The following is an 18,688-nucleotide window of genomic DNA, read 5'->3' on the forward strand; positions in this document are numbered from 1 at the left end:
ACTTCTGCATTTGCTTCGAAGGCGCCGGCCTGGGATCACGAAAGTAACATACTAAATTACAAATGTGTGATTTCAACATATTCGGTAGCAACTTCCTGCTTTTTGTAAGCGGCAATGGGGGATTTCAATTCGAGAAATAGAAAATTAATTACATATTTCAGTACATCACAACACAATCACGGCCAGTTTCCTTAGCGCAGCTACACTCAGTGTTTCCTTTCCGTTACTCAATACATTTATTTGCCTAATTTATTTTACCGTCATGGAAGAAAGGCCTTTAACCTGAAATAGGTACCCAGAAAATAGTGCAAAAGAATTACCTGTAACATTCAGTGCACTTGTTGACGTCTCAGATGTGCCTGCTGAAAAAAACTCCTGTAGTAAGATAACGTGTAATCAGGGTTACTTTTCGGGAAATAAGGTAAATTTCGTGCTTATAAAATTGAAGTATATTCGGTGTCAAAAGTCCATATGAAAAGCAAGCTTTTCTACAACACACAAAGAAACAGCACCTGGCACTTTAGGATTAGAAAGTCTGATGGCGTAATGTTCAACTCTACTTATAGCCAGTTAGTTCGAAAATAAATTTGCTCACCACAAAAGTGGATGTTTCTACTACTCCATTTTGCCAAAAGGTGTTTTATGAAGGCTGAATTATGAAAGTAATTAAACATGGTTCTAAGGAGCATGTTTCCGTAATCAATCACACATGCCATTGAAATTGAAAGTTTCTAGCTTTTTTGTTTTGGCTGGTCTCAGAATTAAGAACGAAACTCCAATTCCATGTAAATTTTTAATTTCACTGGCTAAAAACTCAGAATACTTTCCATTGGTACACATTAGAACATATTACATTGCTTTTTATGGCATGGCATTGCGCAGTGAAAAAGAAAATTGAACATCTGGTACATTACGATCAGTTTGGCTTTAAGAAGGTAAAGACACGAGGTGTTTATTTTTTGGACAGATTATTAGTTACAGCATTCGCAACATGCATAGCAGGTACGCAGTAAAAGTCGCTTTAGGACTTGCCAAACCATCTGGAGGGCCAATGTACTTGAGGTGGATTTCTGGTGGTAATTCTGTTCATCCTTAGGAACACCTTTCATCACTCAAACACGGCGCAGCGCGTAATTAGACGTTAATGGCGTCTATTCCTAGCGGAAATTACGTTTGCGTGGCACGTGGACAAAATTGCAGCTGCACCGCAGTGTTGCCGGGAATTATCGATGGAAATTATTTTGCGGGTGAGTAATGGCTCTTTAACGATTATGAGGTCACAAATTCGCTGTGGCAATCCATGTAAACCTGTCCCCTCACCCCTTCATCAGACCTAAGCCGCCGAATTTTTTCTTATGGGGTTATCTTGATAGAAGAGTGTACAAGAATAGACCACAGACAACTGCAGGACTTCGTGAGGTCATTGCACACAAAGTATGGAACACTGGCGAGGTTGCACTTCACAAAATATCGAGTAGTGAGATTAAAAGAGTGTTCAGTTGAGCATAGGTGCTAAATGTAAATGTCGTGTGACTAGGGTATCCTGTCGGATAGACCGTTCGTCGGGTGCAAGTCTTGACGCCACTTCGGCGAATTGCGGGACGATGGGGATGAAATGATGATGATTAGGACAACACAACACCCAGTCCCTGAGTGGAGAAAATCTCCGACCCAGCAGGGAACCTAATGCTGCCATGGTACAAGGCTAGTAAACAGTTCTCATAGTAAGACCCGTGGTCTAGGGTTCAGTGCGGCTCTCGCAGCCGAGCGAAGCGGACGTGCGGTGTGTGCTCTCCGCTGGCAGAGAGGGCCCGCGCGCCTTGTTTACTTTCTTCGGCCGACACTAACGTGACGCCGTAGCGCTACAAGACCATGGCAGACCAATAAAGAAGATCAACCTTGAAATTCACATTTCGGAACGACTTTACCCGACCAAAGGCGCTCGAAGTCGAACGTTTTTTAAAAGAGGAAGCCAAGATCCCGGCTGCCGACATTGTCGGCATTCACTTTTCGATCGTCAGTAGCAAGGTCTATGTAAAGCTCATAAACGAAACTACTTGCGACAAGGTGCTTCGACAGATGAAGCAAGAACTCCGCTTCTGCCACGCAGGTGGCAATGTTGGCAACGACGAGGTCGGCCATGCCGGAATGGCACTGCGGACTATACGCATCTTCGAACTTCCATTTGAACTCCCGGCGGCAGAAGTTGTAGCGGCGCTCCGCCCCTATGGCACGGTACACGAACACGTGGCTGAAAAATGGACCCAGTTTAAGACGTATCCAGTACTCAGTGGAGTACGCCAACGACACGTGCCATCCTATCTACAGATAGGTGGATGCCGGGCCATAGTTATTTATGACGGCCAACCGAAGACGTGTTCCGGATGCGGTAAGGAAGGTCACCTTCGTTCCGAGTGCCTCCAGCGTCGGATCACACAACTCCCACCGAAGGACGTTGTACCACCAGCGGTGAAGACTATTCTACCCGTTACTTACGCGGCGGCGCTCACGACGTTCTCCACACAACAGACACGGCCGACCGCTTCAGCGGTACAAGAATCACTTTCCACGGACAAAGACCTGGATGGTCCGTCGACCTGGCCAGTGGTGGAAAATAGTACTACGAATCTGGAGCTACCGAACGCGACAGACATTGACGACAGTAAGATGACAATTGATTCCCTTATTGTACCGACCGAAGCGTTTGTTCCGGCGGAGCATGAGTCAGTGCCGTCTTCTGACAATGAAGGCCACGTACGGAAACAGCGATCACCGAAACGCCGAAAGCGGCGTCGTCGGACCGTGTCGGAACACAGCGGTTCGCATTCGGCCGGGGAAGAACGACTGACCACTCAAGAAGCCAGCCGCGAAGCTGAAGCTGTTTCCACTGACTCCAACCTAGCAGAACAGACAGAAAAACATGCAGCTTTCGACCATCAGCCCATTGACAGAAACAGTGAGCAGCGGGAAGGTACCAGTGCAGGCAGCGAAGTCGCCCGGTCCCTTACTATCAAACATTCCGAGGCTATGGACCATGAACAGACATCCGCGCCCGCTTCGTGGGCCGAGGACGTCGAGACACAAGATCCCGACCCGCGGCCGGCTGAGGCGCCGCCGGATCATGCAGCATAAGCAGCACAAGGAGGACCGCGTTCGGCGGGGGGTGACATCACTTCGCTTCTCTCCACCTTCACCATGGATAACCTCGCCCAAACAACTCGTTGCCGGGCTTACCGCCTGGCGACAATGAATATCAACATGATCAGTTCTCCTGTCAAGATCCAACTTTTGAAAGAAACCATACGAGCCATGGGGGTTGACTTTGCTTTCATACAAGAAGTGAAAACGACTGCACTCGCGCACTTTTAAGGGTACACCACGCATGTGACGCCCGGTACCCCTGCAGATACCGGAGTGGCAATATTAGTGCGTGAAGGTATTGAAGTTACCGACATCACGTTTCTTCCCTCCGCGCGAGGGATAGCATTTACGGCACTCAACACCCGATTCATTAATGTTTACACGCCGTCGGGTACCACAAGACGTCACGAACGCGCCAGATTCTACTCCACAGATGTCGCTCCCCTTTTCCTTCGCCGGCGATTTTAATTGCGTACTTCACCCCAAGGACCAAATCCCACATTACACGCCTTGTCCGGAACTGGGTGCGATGATCCAAGAAGTTCACTTGTGCGACACGTGGGAAAAAGTCCACGGTAACCACTCTGGCCACACTCATCTTACCAGTCATTCGGCCAGCCGACTCGACCGCATATATGTGTCACAAGATCTCATACAAGGTGTGGTGGACGCCGAACTATGGCCTCAAGCCTATTCTGATCACAGTGCCTATATCTGCACTATACACCTACGCCCCCAACAAGTCTGGCGCAGCAATGGCTTTTGGAAGCTCAACATAACTCATCTCCAGGACCTGGATTGCCGTCGGCAAGTTGCAGCAACGTGGGCTGACTGTGAACGCCGCCACCCACGATACACCTCGACCCTGGAGTGGTGGCTCCTCTGTGCCAAACCAGCAATCCGTAGGACACTTATGCAATATGGCAAGGACGTGACTGCGTGGCATCGACAGACCCTCGATTTTTACTACGCGGCACTCAGGGACCTCGACGCCTTATCCCCTTCCCCCGAGAGACAACATGATCAAAACAGAATCAAGGCTCACATACTGTCATTGACGAAGCGCTGACTAGAAGGTGCAGTCGTCCGCTCGCGACTGCACGACCGAACGTTAGCAGAGGAACCCACTATGCACCACGTTGTGGCGGATAAGCGCCGACAACGCCAACATTTAACCACACAACTCAGGAAACACGACGGTCGCTTATGTACGACCCAAGCAACCATAGTAAACGCGGTGGAGGATCATTTTCGCCATCTTTACAAGGAAAGAATCGTCGATGACGAGGCCACTACTGAAGTGTTACAGCAGGTAACACGTACTATAGACGAGGCTACCGTGAATGCATTAACAGAGGAAATCTCACTCGAAGAAGTCGAAGACGCCGTGGACAAAGGTGCGGCCAATAAGTCTCCTGGACCTGATGGATTGCCCATCGAATTCTACCGGACTTTCCGTGACATCATGATGCATCGCTGGGTTACAATGTTCCGCGAACTTATGTCTCCAGACTGTGTTGTGCCGCCAGTGTTTGTAGAAGGTCTTTTCATACCGGTACACAAGCCAGGTGGAGGGCTATCGATTAACGACTATCGGCCGCTTACAATGCTGAACGCCGATTACAAGATTTTCACCAGGATTATGGCGAGCCGTATTAAGACGCCTTTGCCAATGATCCTCGCTCCAGAACAGACGTCGTAGGGGGGAGAAGCCAACATACACATGGCCACCGGTGACTGCAGGGACTTAATAGCAATCGCTTCTGCGTGCCGTCTGAGAGCGGCGATTGTCTCCGTAGATTTCAACCGCGCCTTTGATAGAGTGCACCACAACTTCCTCCTACGAGTGATGGACTGTATGGGATTTCCCCCGGGCCTCATCGACACCCTACGGCGTCTTTGGACCGCAGCCAGCTCACACGTCCAGGTCAATGGAAGGACGGTAGGACCAGTACCCATTAAGTGGTCTCTACGACAGGGTTGTCCCCTTTCTACCTACCTTTATGCCATCGCACTCGAGCCACTCCTAGGGGGCCTTAACCACCGCCTATCTGGCATCACGCTGCGGGACGTCACCTTTCGCTATAGGACATACGCTGACGACCTGCTACTGCTGGTTCGTTCCAATGACGAAGTTCAAAGCGTACTAACCTGGATTGAGCGATACGGACAGGCCGCAGGCAGTCTTCTGAACATCAACAAGTCGGCGGCGTTGGATATTGGACGTGGTCTCGGACCGGAAGCCCTCGCTCCCCTCCCACCAGTTTCTGATCTGCGATATTTGGGAATCACGTTCAAGAAAGATGTACGTGAAACAGCTGCAGCAAACTACCGACGGTTATTACAGATCATACGCGCAATGGTGCGACAGAACCTGCTCCGGGACTTGAATCAGCTACAACGTGTTGAATACCTGAATCTCTACGTGGCATCAAAACTCAACCACGTGGCACAAGTCCTCCCACTAACGATGCAGATAGGTCGCCGGCTTCAAGCGGCCTTCAGTTACTACGTTTCCGCAGGTCATATCTTTAAAGTACGATACGACACTCTTACTCTCCCAGTGCACAAAGGAGGGCTGGGATTGGTCAACGTCAGGGCGAGAGCAGCTAGCCTTTACATGAGCAACATGAGGAAACGATGGAAAAGTCAGTATACCTCTCTCACGGGTCGTTTACTACAGGTTCTGATGCCAGTCTCTAACGTCCCACCGGTGTCGGTTGCGCACGTCGCAACACAGCTCTCCCATGTGTCGACCTTCATTCTTGATTACAGCTATGTCAGCTCGAACCTCTCCGCCACGCGTCCACCAAAGACGAAAGATTTTTATACCAACCTTCTGCGTGCTGTTCCCCATAACGTGGTGGAAAACAAGTACCCTACGGTTCACTGGCCAAGAGTGTGGAAAACGATACACCACAACTTTCTGTCCTCCACGGTGCATTCGAAGTGGTATCAGATCGCCAACAAAAAATATGCCACACTACAGCGACTTCACAGTATTGGACTGGCAGACTCCCCTTATTGCCCAGATTGTCATCTTTTGGATACTGATGAACATCGTTTTACTTGCGCATCATCGTCCGGAGTTTGGCGACTAACATAGAAGATATTGGCTTGTTACCTCTGGGTGACACCTGACCCTCAGACCCTACTCTGTCCCGATGGAACTTACTTTCCGGCTGCAAAATATCATGCGCTTGCATGGTTCAAAGGACTTACCGTCGCCTATATCTTTAGCGACGGAGAGAAAGAGCAGCTTGATTACTGTTGGTTCCTGCAAAATGCTCACAATGCCCTCGAACGCACACCGAAATACCGTACGCTCTTCGCAAATTATTTACGCACCGTTTTCGTTAACCCCCCACTCAGCTGGGGAGTGCCGAGCAGCTGTTAATGTTCTGTGCCGCATCACACAAACGGCTGAACGTTCTGCCTTGTCAGTCATGAGCGAAGGAAGAGACAAGCTGCTGCAAGGATGCTGTTTTCCTTGAGGCACTAGCGACGCTGAATGCGTCCGTTGCAGATGCCCTTCAAAGGCGCAATTGGAGATATCAGATAACGATGACGAGGCTCCAAGTGGAACCAGTTACATTATTGAAGAACGTTTTAGTTGGAATTATATCAGTGATTTATGTTTTTATTTCTGGATTACTCTTTTATGCCACCTTTGTTGTTGTAACACTTACTTGTAACACTTAGTTACTAGAATTCTCATTTGTACACGTTCCCTAAATGTAACCATGTAAAAAAAAAGAAAAAAGTGGCAAAGGATAGCCCTAACCTTGATTTCCCATATTTCCCCTGATATATAGGCAGCCAACGCCTGAAGTGGATCAGATTTTTTGTTATAGGATGAAAAGTGGCGGTGGCACTTAGCGTTTTTTTAGTTCCATTTTCCTAAGGGGATTTTTAAGGGAAATTACTAAAAAAAGGTATTAAAAAGGGGTAGTAAAAAAAGGGGTAGCAAAAAAAGAAAAAAGGGGTAGGGTCTAAACAAAAATATAAAAAAACGGGGGTAGGGTCTTTAACATAATATTTTTTTTTAAATACTACCGAAAAAAGATAAAAAAATTAAAAAAGAAGTGATGCCACAGATGCTTATACATATTCAGCCAGGTGACACTGTAGGTAAAAAGAAGAAAAAAACAAAAAAAAAAATAAAAAAACAAAAAAATAAAAAAGGGGGTAGCGTCTTTGATTCATAATCAAAACGTGTTCGGTCCCGGGTTCGATCCCCGCCACTGCCTAAATTTTGATAAATAGCCAGCATTGGCGGCCGAAGACTTCCGGCATAAGAAGTCAGCCTCATTCTGCCAACGGCCTTGTCAAAGAGGGCGGAGGAGCGGATAGAGGTTCAGGGCACTGTCTTGTCCTAGGGGTGGGAAATTGCTCCTAAAGGCGGAAGAATCAGCATTGATCAACGACATGAGGATGCAGAAGGCAATGGAAACCACTGCATTAAAGACACGTAACGTGTATCCACAGGACATGTGGCCTGTAGTTGAAGAAGTGTCATGATGATCTCTCCATTGGCAAAAGATTCCGGAATAGTCCCCCATTCGGATCTCCGGGAGGGGACTGCCAAGGGGGAGGTTACCATGAGAAAAAGATTGAATAATCAACGAAAGGATAATGTTCTACGAGTCGGGGCGTGGAATGTCAGAAGCTTGAACGTGGTAGGGAAACTAGGAAATCTGAAAAGGGAAATGCAAAGGCTCAATCTGGATATAGTAGGGGTCAGTGAAGTGAAGTGGAAGGAAGACAAGGATTTCTGGTCTGATGAGTATCGGGTAATATCAACAGCAGCAGAAAATGGTATAACAGTTGTAGGATTCGTTTTGAATAGGAAGGTAGGGCAGAGGGTGTGTTACTGTGAACAGTTCAGTGACCGGGTTGTTACAATCAGAATCGACTGCAGACCAACACCGACAACGATAGGTCAGGTATACATGCCGACGTCGCAAGCTGAAGATGAACAGATAGAGAAAGTCTATGAGGATATTGAAAGGGTAATGCAGTATGTACAGGGGGACGAAACTCTACTAGTCATGGGCGACTGGAATGCAGTTGTAGGGGAAGGAGTAGAAGAAAAGGTTACAGGGGAATATGGGCTTGGGACAAGGAATGAAAGAGGAGAAAGACTAATTGAGTTCTGTAACAAGTTTCAGCAAGTAAGAGCGAATACCCTGATCAAGAATCACAAGAGGAGGGGATATACTTGGAAAAGGCCGGGAGATACGGGAAGATTTCAATTACATTACATCATGGTCAGACAGAGATTCCGAAATCAGATACTGGATTGTAAGGCGTACCCAGGAGCAGATATAGACTCAGATCACAATATAGTAGCGATGAAGATTAGGCTGAAGTTTAAGACATTAGTCAGGAAGAATCAATACGCAAAGAAGTGGGATACGGAAGTTCTAAGGAATGACGAGATACGTTTGAAGTTCTCTAACGCTATAGATACGAAATGGCTGCAGGAAAAATGTGAAGACATCGATAAAGATATGATTGTCGGAAGGACAGACTCAGCATACAGGAAAGTCAAAACAACCTTTGGTGACATTAAATGCAACGGTGGTAAGATTAAGAGTGCAACGGGAATTCCACTGTTAAATGCAGAGGAGAGAAAGAATACATTGAAAGCCTCTAAGAGGGTGAAGATTTGTCTGATGTGATAGAAGAAGAAACAGGAGTCGATTTAGAAGAGATAGGGGATCCAGTATTAAAATCGGAATTTAAAAGAGCTTTGGAGGACTTACTGTCAAATAAGGCAGAAGAGATAGATAACATTCCATCAGAATTTCTAAAATCATTAGGGGAAGTGTCAACAAAACGACTATTCACGTTGGTATGTAGAATATATGAGTCTGGCATCATACCATCTTACTTTCGGAAAAGCATCATCCACACAATTCCGAAGACGGCAAGAGCTGACAAGTGCGAGAATTATCGCACAATCAGCTTAACAGCTCATGCATCGAAGCTGCTTATAAGAATAATATACAGAAGAATGGAAAAGAAAATTGAGAATGCGCTAGGTGACGATCAGTTTGGCTTTAGGAAAAGTAAAGGCACGAGAGAGGTAATTCTGACGTTACGGCTTACACTGGAAGCAAGGCTAAAGAAAAATCAAGACACGTTCACAGGATTTGTCGACCTGGAAAAAGCGTTCGACAATATGACAATATAAAATGGTGCAAGCTGTTCAAGATTCTGAAAAAAGTAGGGGTAAGCTATAGGGAGAGACGGGTCATATACAATATGTTCAACGACCAAGAGGGAATAATAAGAGTGGACGATCAAGAACGAAGTGCTCGTATTAAGAAGGGAGTAAGACAAGGCTGTAGCCTTTCGCCCCTACTCTTCAGTCTGTACATCGAGGAAGCAACGATGGAATTAAAAGAAAGGTTCAGGAGTGGAATTAAAATTCAAGGTGAAAGGATATCAATGATACGATTCGCTGATGACATTGCTATCCTGAGTGAAAGTGAAGAAGAATTAAATGATCTGCTGAACGGAATGAACAGTCTAATGAGTACACAGTATGGTTTGAGAGTAAATCGGAGAAAGACGAAGGTAATGATAAGTAGTAGAAATGCGAGAAACTTAACATCAGGATTAATGATCACGAAGTCAATGAAGTTAAGGAATTCTGCTACCTAGGCAGTAAAATAACCAATGACGGACGGAGAAAGGAGGACATCAAAAGCAGACTCGCTATGGCAAGAAAGGCATTTCTGGCCAAGAGAAGTGTACTAATGTCAAATACCGGCCTTAATCTGAGGAAGAAATTTCTGAGGATGTACGTCTGGAGTACAGAATTGTATGGTAGTGAAATATGGACTGTGGGAAAACCGGAACAGAGGAGAATCGAAGCATTTGAGATGTGCTGCTATAGACGAATGTTGAAAATTAGGTGGACTGATAAGGTAAGGAATGAGGAGGTTCTACGCAGAGTCGAAGAGGAAAGGAATATGTGGAAAACACTGATAAGGAGAAGGGACAGGATGATAGGACATCTGCTAAGACATGAGGGAGTGACTTCCATGGTACTAGAGGGAGCTGTAGAGGGCAAAAACTGTAGAGGAAGACAGAGATTGGAATACGTCAAGCAAATAATTGAGGACGTAGGTTTGCAAGTGCTACTCTGTGATGAAGAGGTTAACACAGGAAACCAGTCAGTAGACAGACGACAAAAAAAAAATAGTAGGACATTCCGTGCCTCCACCAGAGCTCTTCACAACTGCAGGACTGTCGTTGGTGCATGTTGACGCGCAGCAAAACGTTTCCCCAACCCATCCCGCACGTGCTGCATGGGACGGAAGTCGGACGAACAGGTAGGGCAGTCCGTTCGTAAAATATTGTCGTTCCTAGAGCGCGTCCACCTTCGCTCCTCGATGGGGTCGCACACTGGCGTCCTTAAAGTGAAATCAGCGCTAACTGAAGAGACGCGCTTTAGAAACGAGTACAGTATTACAATTACGTTGACTAGTGAGTGTACTGTGTTCAGAAGTTTAGAAGTCAGTACGCCCATGCAACATCATGCCTCCTCACACTATAACACCCGGACTATCAATATGATCATTTTCGACAATGCGTTACATGAATACAGAATCACTAATCAGACTGAATCCGCTCTAATACTAGAAAGATACATGTCTCCACTTCTAGCCAGCCCTCCTATGATCACGGGATGTGCGAGACGAGAATGTTACACTCAGAGATATTCCACATGACTGTATAGAGAAGGTAATTACACCGAATGAGGACCTGGTGTAAAAGAGTACGTGGTTTGGGGATGGGGAGAGAAACTTGCGACACCAATGTTAATGTATAAAATTGCAACGGAGGGGGAAGAAGGTTGATTAAATAAGCCTCGTGGTGGTAGTGTGCAGGGGGTCGAGCGGTCAGGATTTGATAGTGGGCATCCAGGGCTGACGTTAAATGAGAACACAGGGAATTAAGTACAATAAAGAGGATATATTACCATTTACGGGGTACAAAAGGCGCGCCGAGGGTCGGAAGTTAGCAGGTTTAGGCCACCCTAGGAGGTCGAACAATTAAATTAAATTGGCAACTGAAGGGGAAGCGGTACATGTTGACTTACGTTGGTGGCCGGTAGTGAAAGAAGAGCCAGAGGCTCTGCCTTCCGAAAAGCCGTCTGTTCTGCTCGAGGTCTGCATTACTGGAGACGGGAGCAACTGTGTTCTGCACCGCAGAACACTCCAGCGTCCACACACGTGATCGGTATCCAGCGCACGCTATTGGCTAAAACCAATGGCGTGAATTCGCTAGCAGTTTCAGCAGAGGGGTCAGGGCGTCTTCTATCAGCAGCTTTAAGTGGACAGAACAGCCTCGGTTTTCAAAGGTAAGCGAATTGTGTTAGGTAGACACGGCGTGAATTTGGGAGCAAACTTGTAAAGATTCCACTGGGCCTTTGAAGTAAATTTCTTAAACCATTTCAGTAAAATATCCCTTGACCGGCTGCCATCCTGTTCATTGGGTACACAAATACGAAGTAATGAGTAGATTTTTGTGACCCCAAAAGACGAGGGCTTAATGATAATATTTAACGAGGAGAACCATATGACACAGTTTAGACACAGAAAAATTGAAGCTTTTAGCTAAATGGAAAGGGTATGGGGTCCAAATACTTATTCAGACAGAACCATCATACAACGCGATGACAATGTACCTAATTTGAGTTTAGATTTGGACTGTTGCGCTCTAAACAAATAAAAGAAAAATGAATCCCAGCTTAACTCTGATTTACCTATTGAGTGCGTGGTGAGGGAGACGGACGATTTTAAATGGTGCATCAGAAATTGGAAGAAGTAAGAGATGAAAGTGATTACCAGTAGGCAACTACATTTAGAGATCTAAAGCTTAGTTATCCGCTAGTGTCAGGCTACATGGGCTCATGCACTGTCTAAAACTAATTTTTGTGTATGCAGATCTTATAAATGCTGTAGAGACTGTTTAAAACTACTGCAAAGAACTTCTAAGAATGACTGCTGTGTGTTAGGAATGTGGTGATTAATAGATAAAGTACAATGAAAGCTCAGTTCTCCGGCCGAGAACGTTAATGTGAAGGGATTGTCATTTACGAACAGTAAAGTGTGCTCGTGAATTATACTCGTGAAGAACAGATGAGATTATCGGTGCAAAGGCGAACATTTAGAAAATTATGAATCAGCCAAGCTAAAGCTTTTGCTGAGACCGAATAAGCAATAATCCTGGTTCCAGAATGAGATTTTCACTCTGCAGCGGAGTGGGAGCTGATATGAAACTTCCTGGCAGATTGAAACTGTGTGCAGGACCGAGACTCGAACTCGGGATCTTTGCCTTTCGGAGGCAAGTGCTTTTAATAATCCTGGTATTAATAAAGGCCTTGAAGCACCATGGGTATAAAATGTATGTAGCATAAGTGATGACAAAATGAGATTATTGGATATCGTTATGTAGTAAATGAAAGAGTAATATATATATTAAGTGCACAGCACAATTTGTACAGTGTAACTAATGAAACTGAATCAGCCCCGTTCCATTGGCTTGTTCACGGAGGGAGTTAGGGGACGCTAAGGCCATCGGGAGCTAAGTTGGAGCGGTAAGGCACTGGTTCCCAAACGAAAAAATCTAGTACACAATAAAAATTTCTCAAACAAAATCGACATCTTCACAAGTCAGGGGTCCGTGATTAAACACTTTTGCATTACACACGACTCGCAGCCAATCAAAGCTTAACTACATTTAACTGTACTTGTTACTCTATTGTCGTCAATCAAAGCTTACTCAAACTTCAGAGATCAAGAATAGAGGCTGCTTTAAACTTTACACCAAGATAGACATTGAATTAAATTCAAATAAGGTGAAATAATATCTCAGGTAATTGAAAGAATCATGAAGCCTAGAAGATGTAAAAGGATTCAGAAATATACACATGACAGCCATTCGAAAGTTCACATCAAGCTTATAAACAAAGAAATTCATAACATGGCAACCAACAACAAAAGATTTACTAGTTGAGTGAACAACAGAATCACAATGTCTTAATGAACAATATGTAGAAGCTCTACACGAAAAAGTTTTGGTAGCAACAGCTGCTTCAGGCCTAACAGCTCACAAGAAGAGCTTTCCGAGTAACTTAACCAAGAAAATTAGGCAAAGAATCTTAAATCACTTAAACTTTATAGAGCTTGGTCCACGAGAAAATTTCAAAATACAATTCAGTATCCAAAATCATGACAAGCCACTCCATTGTAACTGACGACTTAACGACTCAATTAATTATTTAACACAGACGCGTGCTTAGCTGTGGGAGGCTCCACCGAAACGTATCAAATGGACACGTGAAAAGGCAACAAGTGTCAACAGCAACTAATCTTGCAACCAGAACATAAAGAAACAGTTTTCTGATACAGAGATTAAAATTGTGAGCCAGCAAATATACCTTTTGTCACACCGGCTAGCACGCCACAGAACTAAGCTGTCTCCGACTCACATCATTTAGATAACCAAACATCAACGCCAAGGGAGTGATCTAACTTAGCGCATATAAAACAACTTGGCCGTAACTGAAACGTACACACATCAGTCTTCGAACTATCCAAAATACAATGGCACATATCCGTAAAATCAAAAGGGAACAATTAAACACCAAACTGTGTAACAACTAAGGCTTTTCCTTAAATTCAGAAGCTTAACAAATCCGTACCAAATCCATGTACCGTTACACATACCGGCACATAGTCTGTTTACAACAGAAATAGACAGAACATTAAATTTCAGTAGTACAATGTAGAAATCCGAATGCACACGGTGAAAAGGATTATGTATGAACTGCCACTGGCGTGAATCATCCCACACGGTTTCGAAGTAATATCACCACAAGACAACAAGATAATTTGATGCTTTAACTGCTCCCTCAAACAAGTTAACAGATAATTTATGTATCACAATAATTACAAAATACAAATCCGAATCCACAGATTAAAATAATTACGTGTGAACTTCCACTGATGTACCTCACCCTATAGTAAAGACAATTTTAAGCTTAACTACTCCGTCCAGTTAACAAGAAACTTACATATCACAATAATTATTATATACAAACCCGAATACTCACTGGACCGTCCGGCACTTTAATGTGGATGACAATGAATAAAAGTTCAGTAGGCTTATGGTAACTTAAGAAGTACAGCTAATGGCCTAAATACACTCAGCCTAACTCACAACCAAACGGACACAACACTTTTTTCCGTGACAGAAATATCAAAAGCTGCTTAATGACCAAACGCTGGAATGCTCACAAGATCCAGTCTGTAGTATGCTCGACAAATTAACGCTCAGCCGCCTTCTGTGCAGTTTGAAAATGCTGTCCACCGTGAGTGCCACGGCACGACAACAGGTTGTTTTAGTCTCTGCCGCCTCCTTGCGACCTTTCCGGGCAATATCAGCAGTGTCGCGCTCTGCCCAACACGCTGCAAAGGACCTTCACATAGTTTCCAGATGTAAACACAGCTGCTCGAGCGTCTATAGCCCCGTTTTCGGCAGGCACGCCCTTCTCAACTCGGCAAATCTCCAGGCCAAAATAAAAAAAAGAGCACTTGGTCTACTGATCGCCGGCGCTTTGGCAGGTAACTTGTGTCCATGGCACATATGCGACATCGAGACATGCATGAATATAACGGCCGAGGGTTCCACAAAGACCATTTTCTCCCATTTCGGCAACACTCCTAGTGCAGCCCGCGCAGTTTTCTTGGGTACATTAAAACTGTTCCCGTACAGAGACAGACAGACAGTGAGTCTTGGCTCCTGCATGACAGGTATCCCTTTCGACACTCCTTAGATTTTGCACGTGGTCAGCAGGCGCTAGTTTAGCTATGTAACACCACTCAACTCTGGGGTGTTAGAACTATTGCATGTCACACAGTCAAGGACTGTCTGTCTCTGAACAGCTATATTTATAATGTGCCGATCGTAAGCGTGCAGACAGCACAAAGGCTGTTGCCCAACTGGGGGATCTGAAAGGGACCATTCGCTGTTTTTATTCACACATGTAAATTTCACACACCACTCACCCCTCCCCCCCTCCCCCAGCCCCTCTCCTTCGTTATCATGCCTTAGGAAAACGCAAAAGAGGAGAATGAAAAAGCATAAACACTGTTCTCTGATTCGGATCAGTTTCAAGTTTAGTCGAGAGGTTTTGAACGAACCACAGTAGATCCACCCTGTACATCAGAAAAAAGTTGCTGTTGCAATTCCAAGCGGGTTCGATCACATCCATTGGGGTTGTAGGCTCACCAGGTCCTTAGAGAAGCAGTGTCAAAAGTTGTCAAAAAATTCTTCCTGCTGCTTATCGCACTCTGAACTGTTTTCGACAGTGAAAGCCGTGGGAATCAACGCCACAAGGGAAGGGTTGGTCTTGTTGAAACTCTTTATGCCATCCCCTGATGTTTCGATACTGAGCAATGGTGTGTCTGAAATTCGTTCGTCACCCAGTCATAAGAAAACCGGATGCTTTAAATGCTGGGCGTTGCGGTTCTGTCCAAGAGGCGTCGAAATAAAGGGGAAAATGTGGGAAAGTTCGGGTGGGACGACTTTTCCACAGTGTGACATGTCAACGGTGCTATTGGGCAGAGCTGTGGTGAAATCCAGGATGTGTCATTATTAAACCGGCTTACACCTTACATGAAATAAAGAGCTCTGACTTTTTTTCCCATGTGTCGACACATTGATGTTTAAAGAGATTCCGCAGAGCTTTTGTGCAGCTACAGAGGAAGATTGTAGGTACCTTTGAGCTTAATTTCAAAATTCCGCATTCGGGAGGACGTCGGTTCAATGCCGCGTCCAGCCACCCTAATTTAAGTTTTCCGTGATTTCCCTAAATCGCTCCAGGCAAATGCCGGGATGGTCCCTTTGAAAGGGCACGGCCGACTTCCTTCTCCGTCCTTCCCTAATCCGATGAGACCGATGACCTCGCTGTCTGGTCTCCTTCCCCAAACAACCCAACCCAAACTTCTGTGTCGCAATGGAAGGGGTTAAGTTCGTTCGAATAAGTTCTCCTTTAATCGTTTTGTGCAGTGTAGTTCCAATAAAATACGTTGGTGTTATCTGACACATTGCGCGCGATAACCTAGCGATAACCTCACCTAATTTGTTTACTCGTTCTAGATGTGTTATCTGCCTCACCTCGTAGTAGGATTTGCTTGTAACGTGCGACTACACGAAATGAGTAACGATGCAGCATGGAGGAGTCAGCTGTCAGCTCACAAATAGTTTTAGAGCGGTATATTTCGAGAGATAACCATTCCCAATCGGCTGCGCTGTTGAAGACACAACTCTAGAAAATCTGAAGAGGTGGAGCGTTCCCTATCTGTAATAACGTCTTACGAGGTCGACTTGTTTTACGCAAATTGAACGACGTGATTTTATGTCGGTCTGCGGAATGGCTTGTGCGACCTGTTCCCGGCGTCGGGCGGAGGAGCCTTTATAAACGGAATCGGAGCGCCACGAACGGGCGATAACATGCCGAGTCTCCCAGGGGGGTCGGGGAAGGGGGCCTTGGGGGGGGGGGGGGGGGGGGGGGGAGCGAGCTTACCTCGACTCTGCGAGGGCCGCCGATGGCAGCGCAGATACAGGAGAGTGCGGGCGCTTCTATTTCGGATCCACTTGCTGAGGCCGACGCCGAGCAAAGGTTATTCTGATTGCGAGTGATCAATAGATGAGTCCGCTATTATAAGGACGGAGCAGATAAGCTCCAGACTCCTCCGCACGCACCGCGCTTTGCTGTGTACGACCCGGCTCCGGCGGTCAGAGTCCGCTTTGCCTCTAGCTCTCGCCCGTTGCAGCCTTCGAACCATTCGCGAAGGACGGCCTGCAAATCTCGTCTCTCAGAGAGCTCTACCATTGGCTTCCCATTCAACGTTACGCCGAAGACATCCGCGAACTGAAGAGCGATAATCGAACGTCGTTTGTAACGCTGTAATTACCTGCAGTAGTTTTTTTTCTTTGCTCACCGAATAACTGATTTTATACTTGTAAAATGTAAACTTTCACGGCCGGAACTGTCATGATTAATAAAATTCTTTTCCGGGCTATTATGCCGTGGTCTGATGGATTTCGCATTGTAACCCAACGTTTCGTCCCCATCTACGGAGGACATCTTCAAGGGGGTTCGTGGCTTCTGTTAACTTCCGAAACACACATTGTCTCACTACTGACAGTAGTGAGACAGTGTGTGTTTCGGAAGTTAACAGAAGCCACGAACCCCCTTGAAGATGTCCTCCGTAGATGGGGACGAAACGTTGGGTTACAATGTGATTTTATACTGTGTACATCATCCGTCGAAAACATTTAGAGAATATATGAAGATGGTATCTGTTCCCGAAAGAACACGTACCATTGATGACCGTGCAGCTTCTCTAGAATGTAACGCTAATTAAATCTAAACCCTTAGCTGCCGACACGTGCTGTTGATATACATCAATGGGGACAGCTGAAAATGTGCGCCCCGACCGGGACTCGAACCCAAGATCTCCTGCTTACATGGCAGACACACTGTTCATCTGAGCCAGCAGAAGATCCCGGGTTCGAGTCGCGGTCGAGGCACACATTTTCAGCTGTCCCCATTGATGTATGGGGCAACGGCCATGCCGCAGTGGATACACTAGTTACCGTCAGATCACCGAAGTTAAACGCTGTCGGGCGTGGCCGGCACTTAGATGGGTGACCATCCGGGCCACCATGCGCTGTTGCCATTTTTCGGGGTGTACTCAGCCCTGTGATGCCAGTGGCTCAGATGGATGCCGACTCGGTAGCTCAGCGTGTTCGGTCAGAGGGCTGTCAGCTCCCTACAAAAAAAAAAAGAAACACAACGATCAACTTTAACGGATGTCTTGTGACGTCCGTCAAGACAAAACACAACGAACTATATCGAATCAAATATGAAAGAAGGAAAAAAAAAGATGGATAGAGCCTGCCATGTAAGCAGGAGATCCCGGGATCGAATTCCGGACGGGACACACATTTTCAGCTGTCCCCGTTCATGTATATCAACAACACCTGTGGGCAGCTAAGGATTTTGATTTAATTATCATTTCGATACGAGAATAATTTTATTCTTGACGTGTAAGCGACGTCAGCGCAGTAACCACGGTGACAAGTTAAATTGACGATTTTAAGACACAGAAACTGCAAAAAGGTGGGAATTTAAGGAGATGGGACCTGGATAAACTAAAAGAACCAGAGGTTGTACGGAGTTTCAAGGAGAGCATAAGGGAGCAATTGACAGGAATGGGGGAAAGAAATACAATAGAAGAAGAATGGGTAGCTTTGAGGGATGAAGTAGTGAAGGGAGCAGAGAATCAAGTAGGTAAAAAGACGAGGGCTAGTAGAAATCCTTGGGTAACAGAAGAAATATTGAATTTAATTGATGAAAGGAGAAAATATAAAAATGCAGTAAATGAAGCAGGCAAAAAGGAATACAAACGTCTCAAAAATGAGAGCGACAGGAAGTGCAAAATGGCTAAGCAGGGAT

The 18,688-nt window shown here is 45.7% G+C and overlaps 1 pseudogene; it reads left to right on the forward strand.

Moving 5' to 3' along the window:
* Positions 1 to 17,791: 17,791 nt before the first annotated feature.
* On the forward strand, positions 17,792 to 17,909 carry LOC126290516 (5S ribosomal RNA; annotated as a pseudogene).
* The last annotated feature ends 779 nt before the right edge of the window (positions 17,910 to 18,688 follow it).

The sequence above is a fragment of the Schistocerca gregaria genome, chromosome 1 (genome assembly GCF_023897955.1).
Source record: "Schistocerca gregaria isolate iqSchGreg1 chromosome 1, iqSchGreg1.2, whole genome shotgun sequence".
In the NCBI taxonomy this organism is placed as follows: domain Eukaryota; kingdom Metazoa; phylum Arthropoda; class Insecta; order Orthoptera; family Acrididae; genus Schistocerca; species Schistocerca gregaria.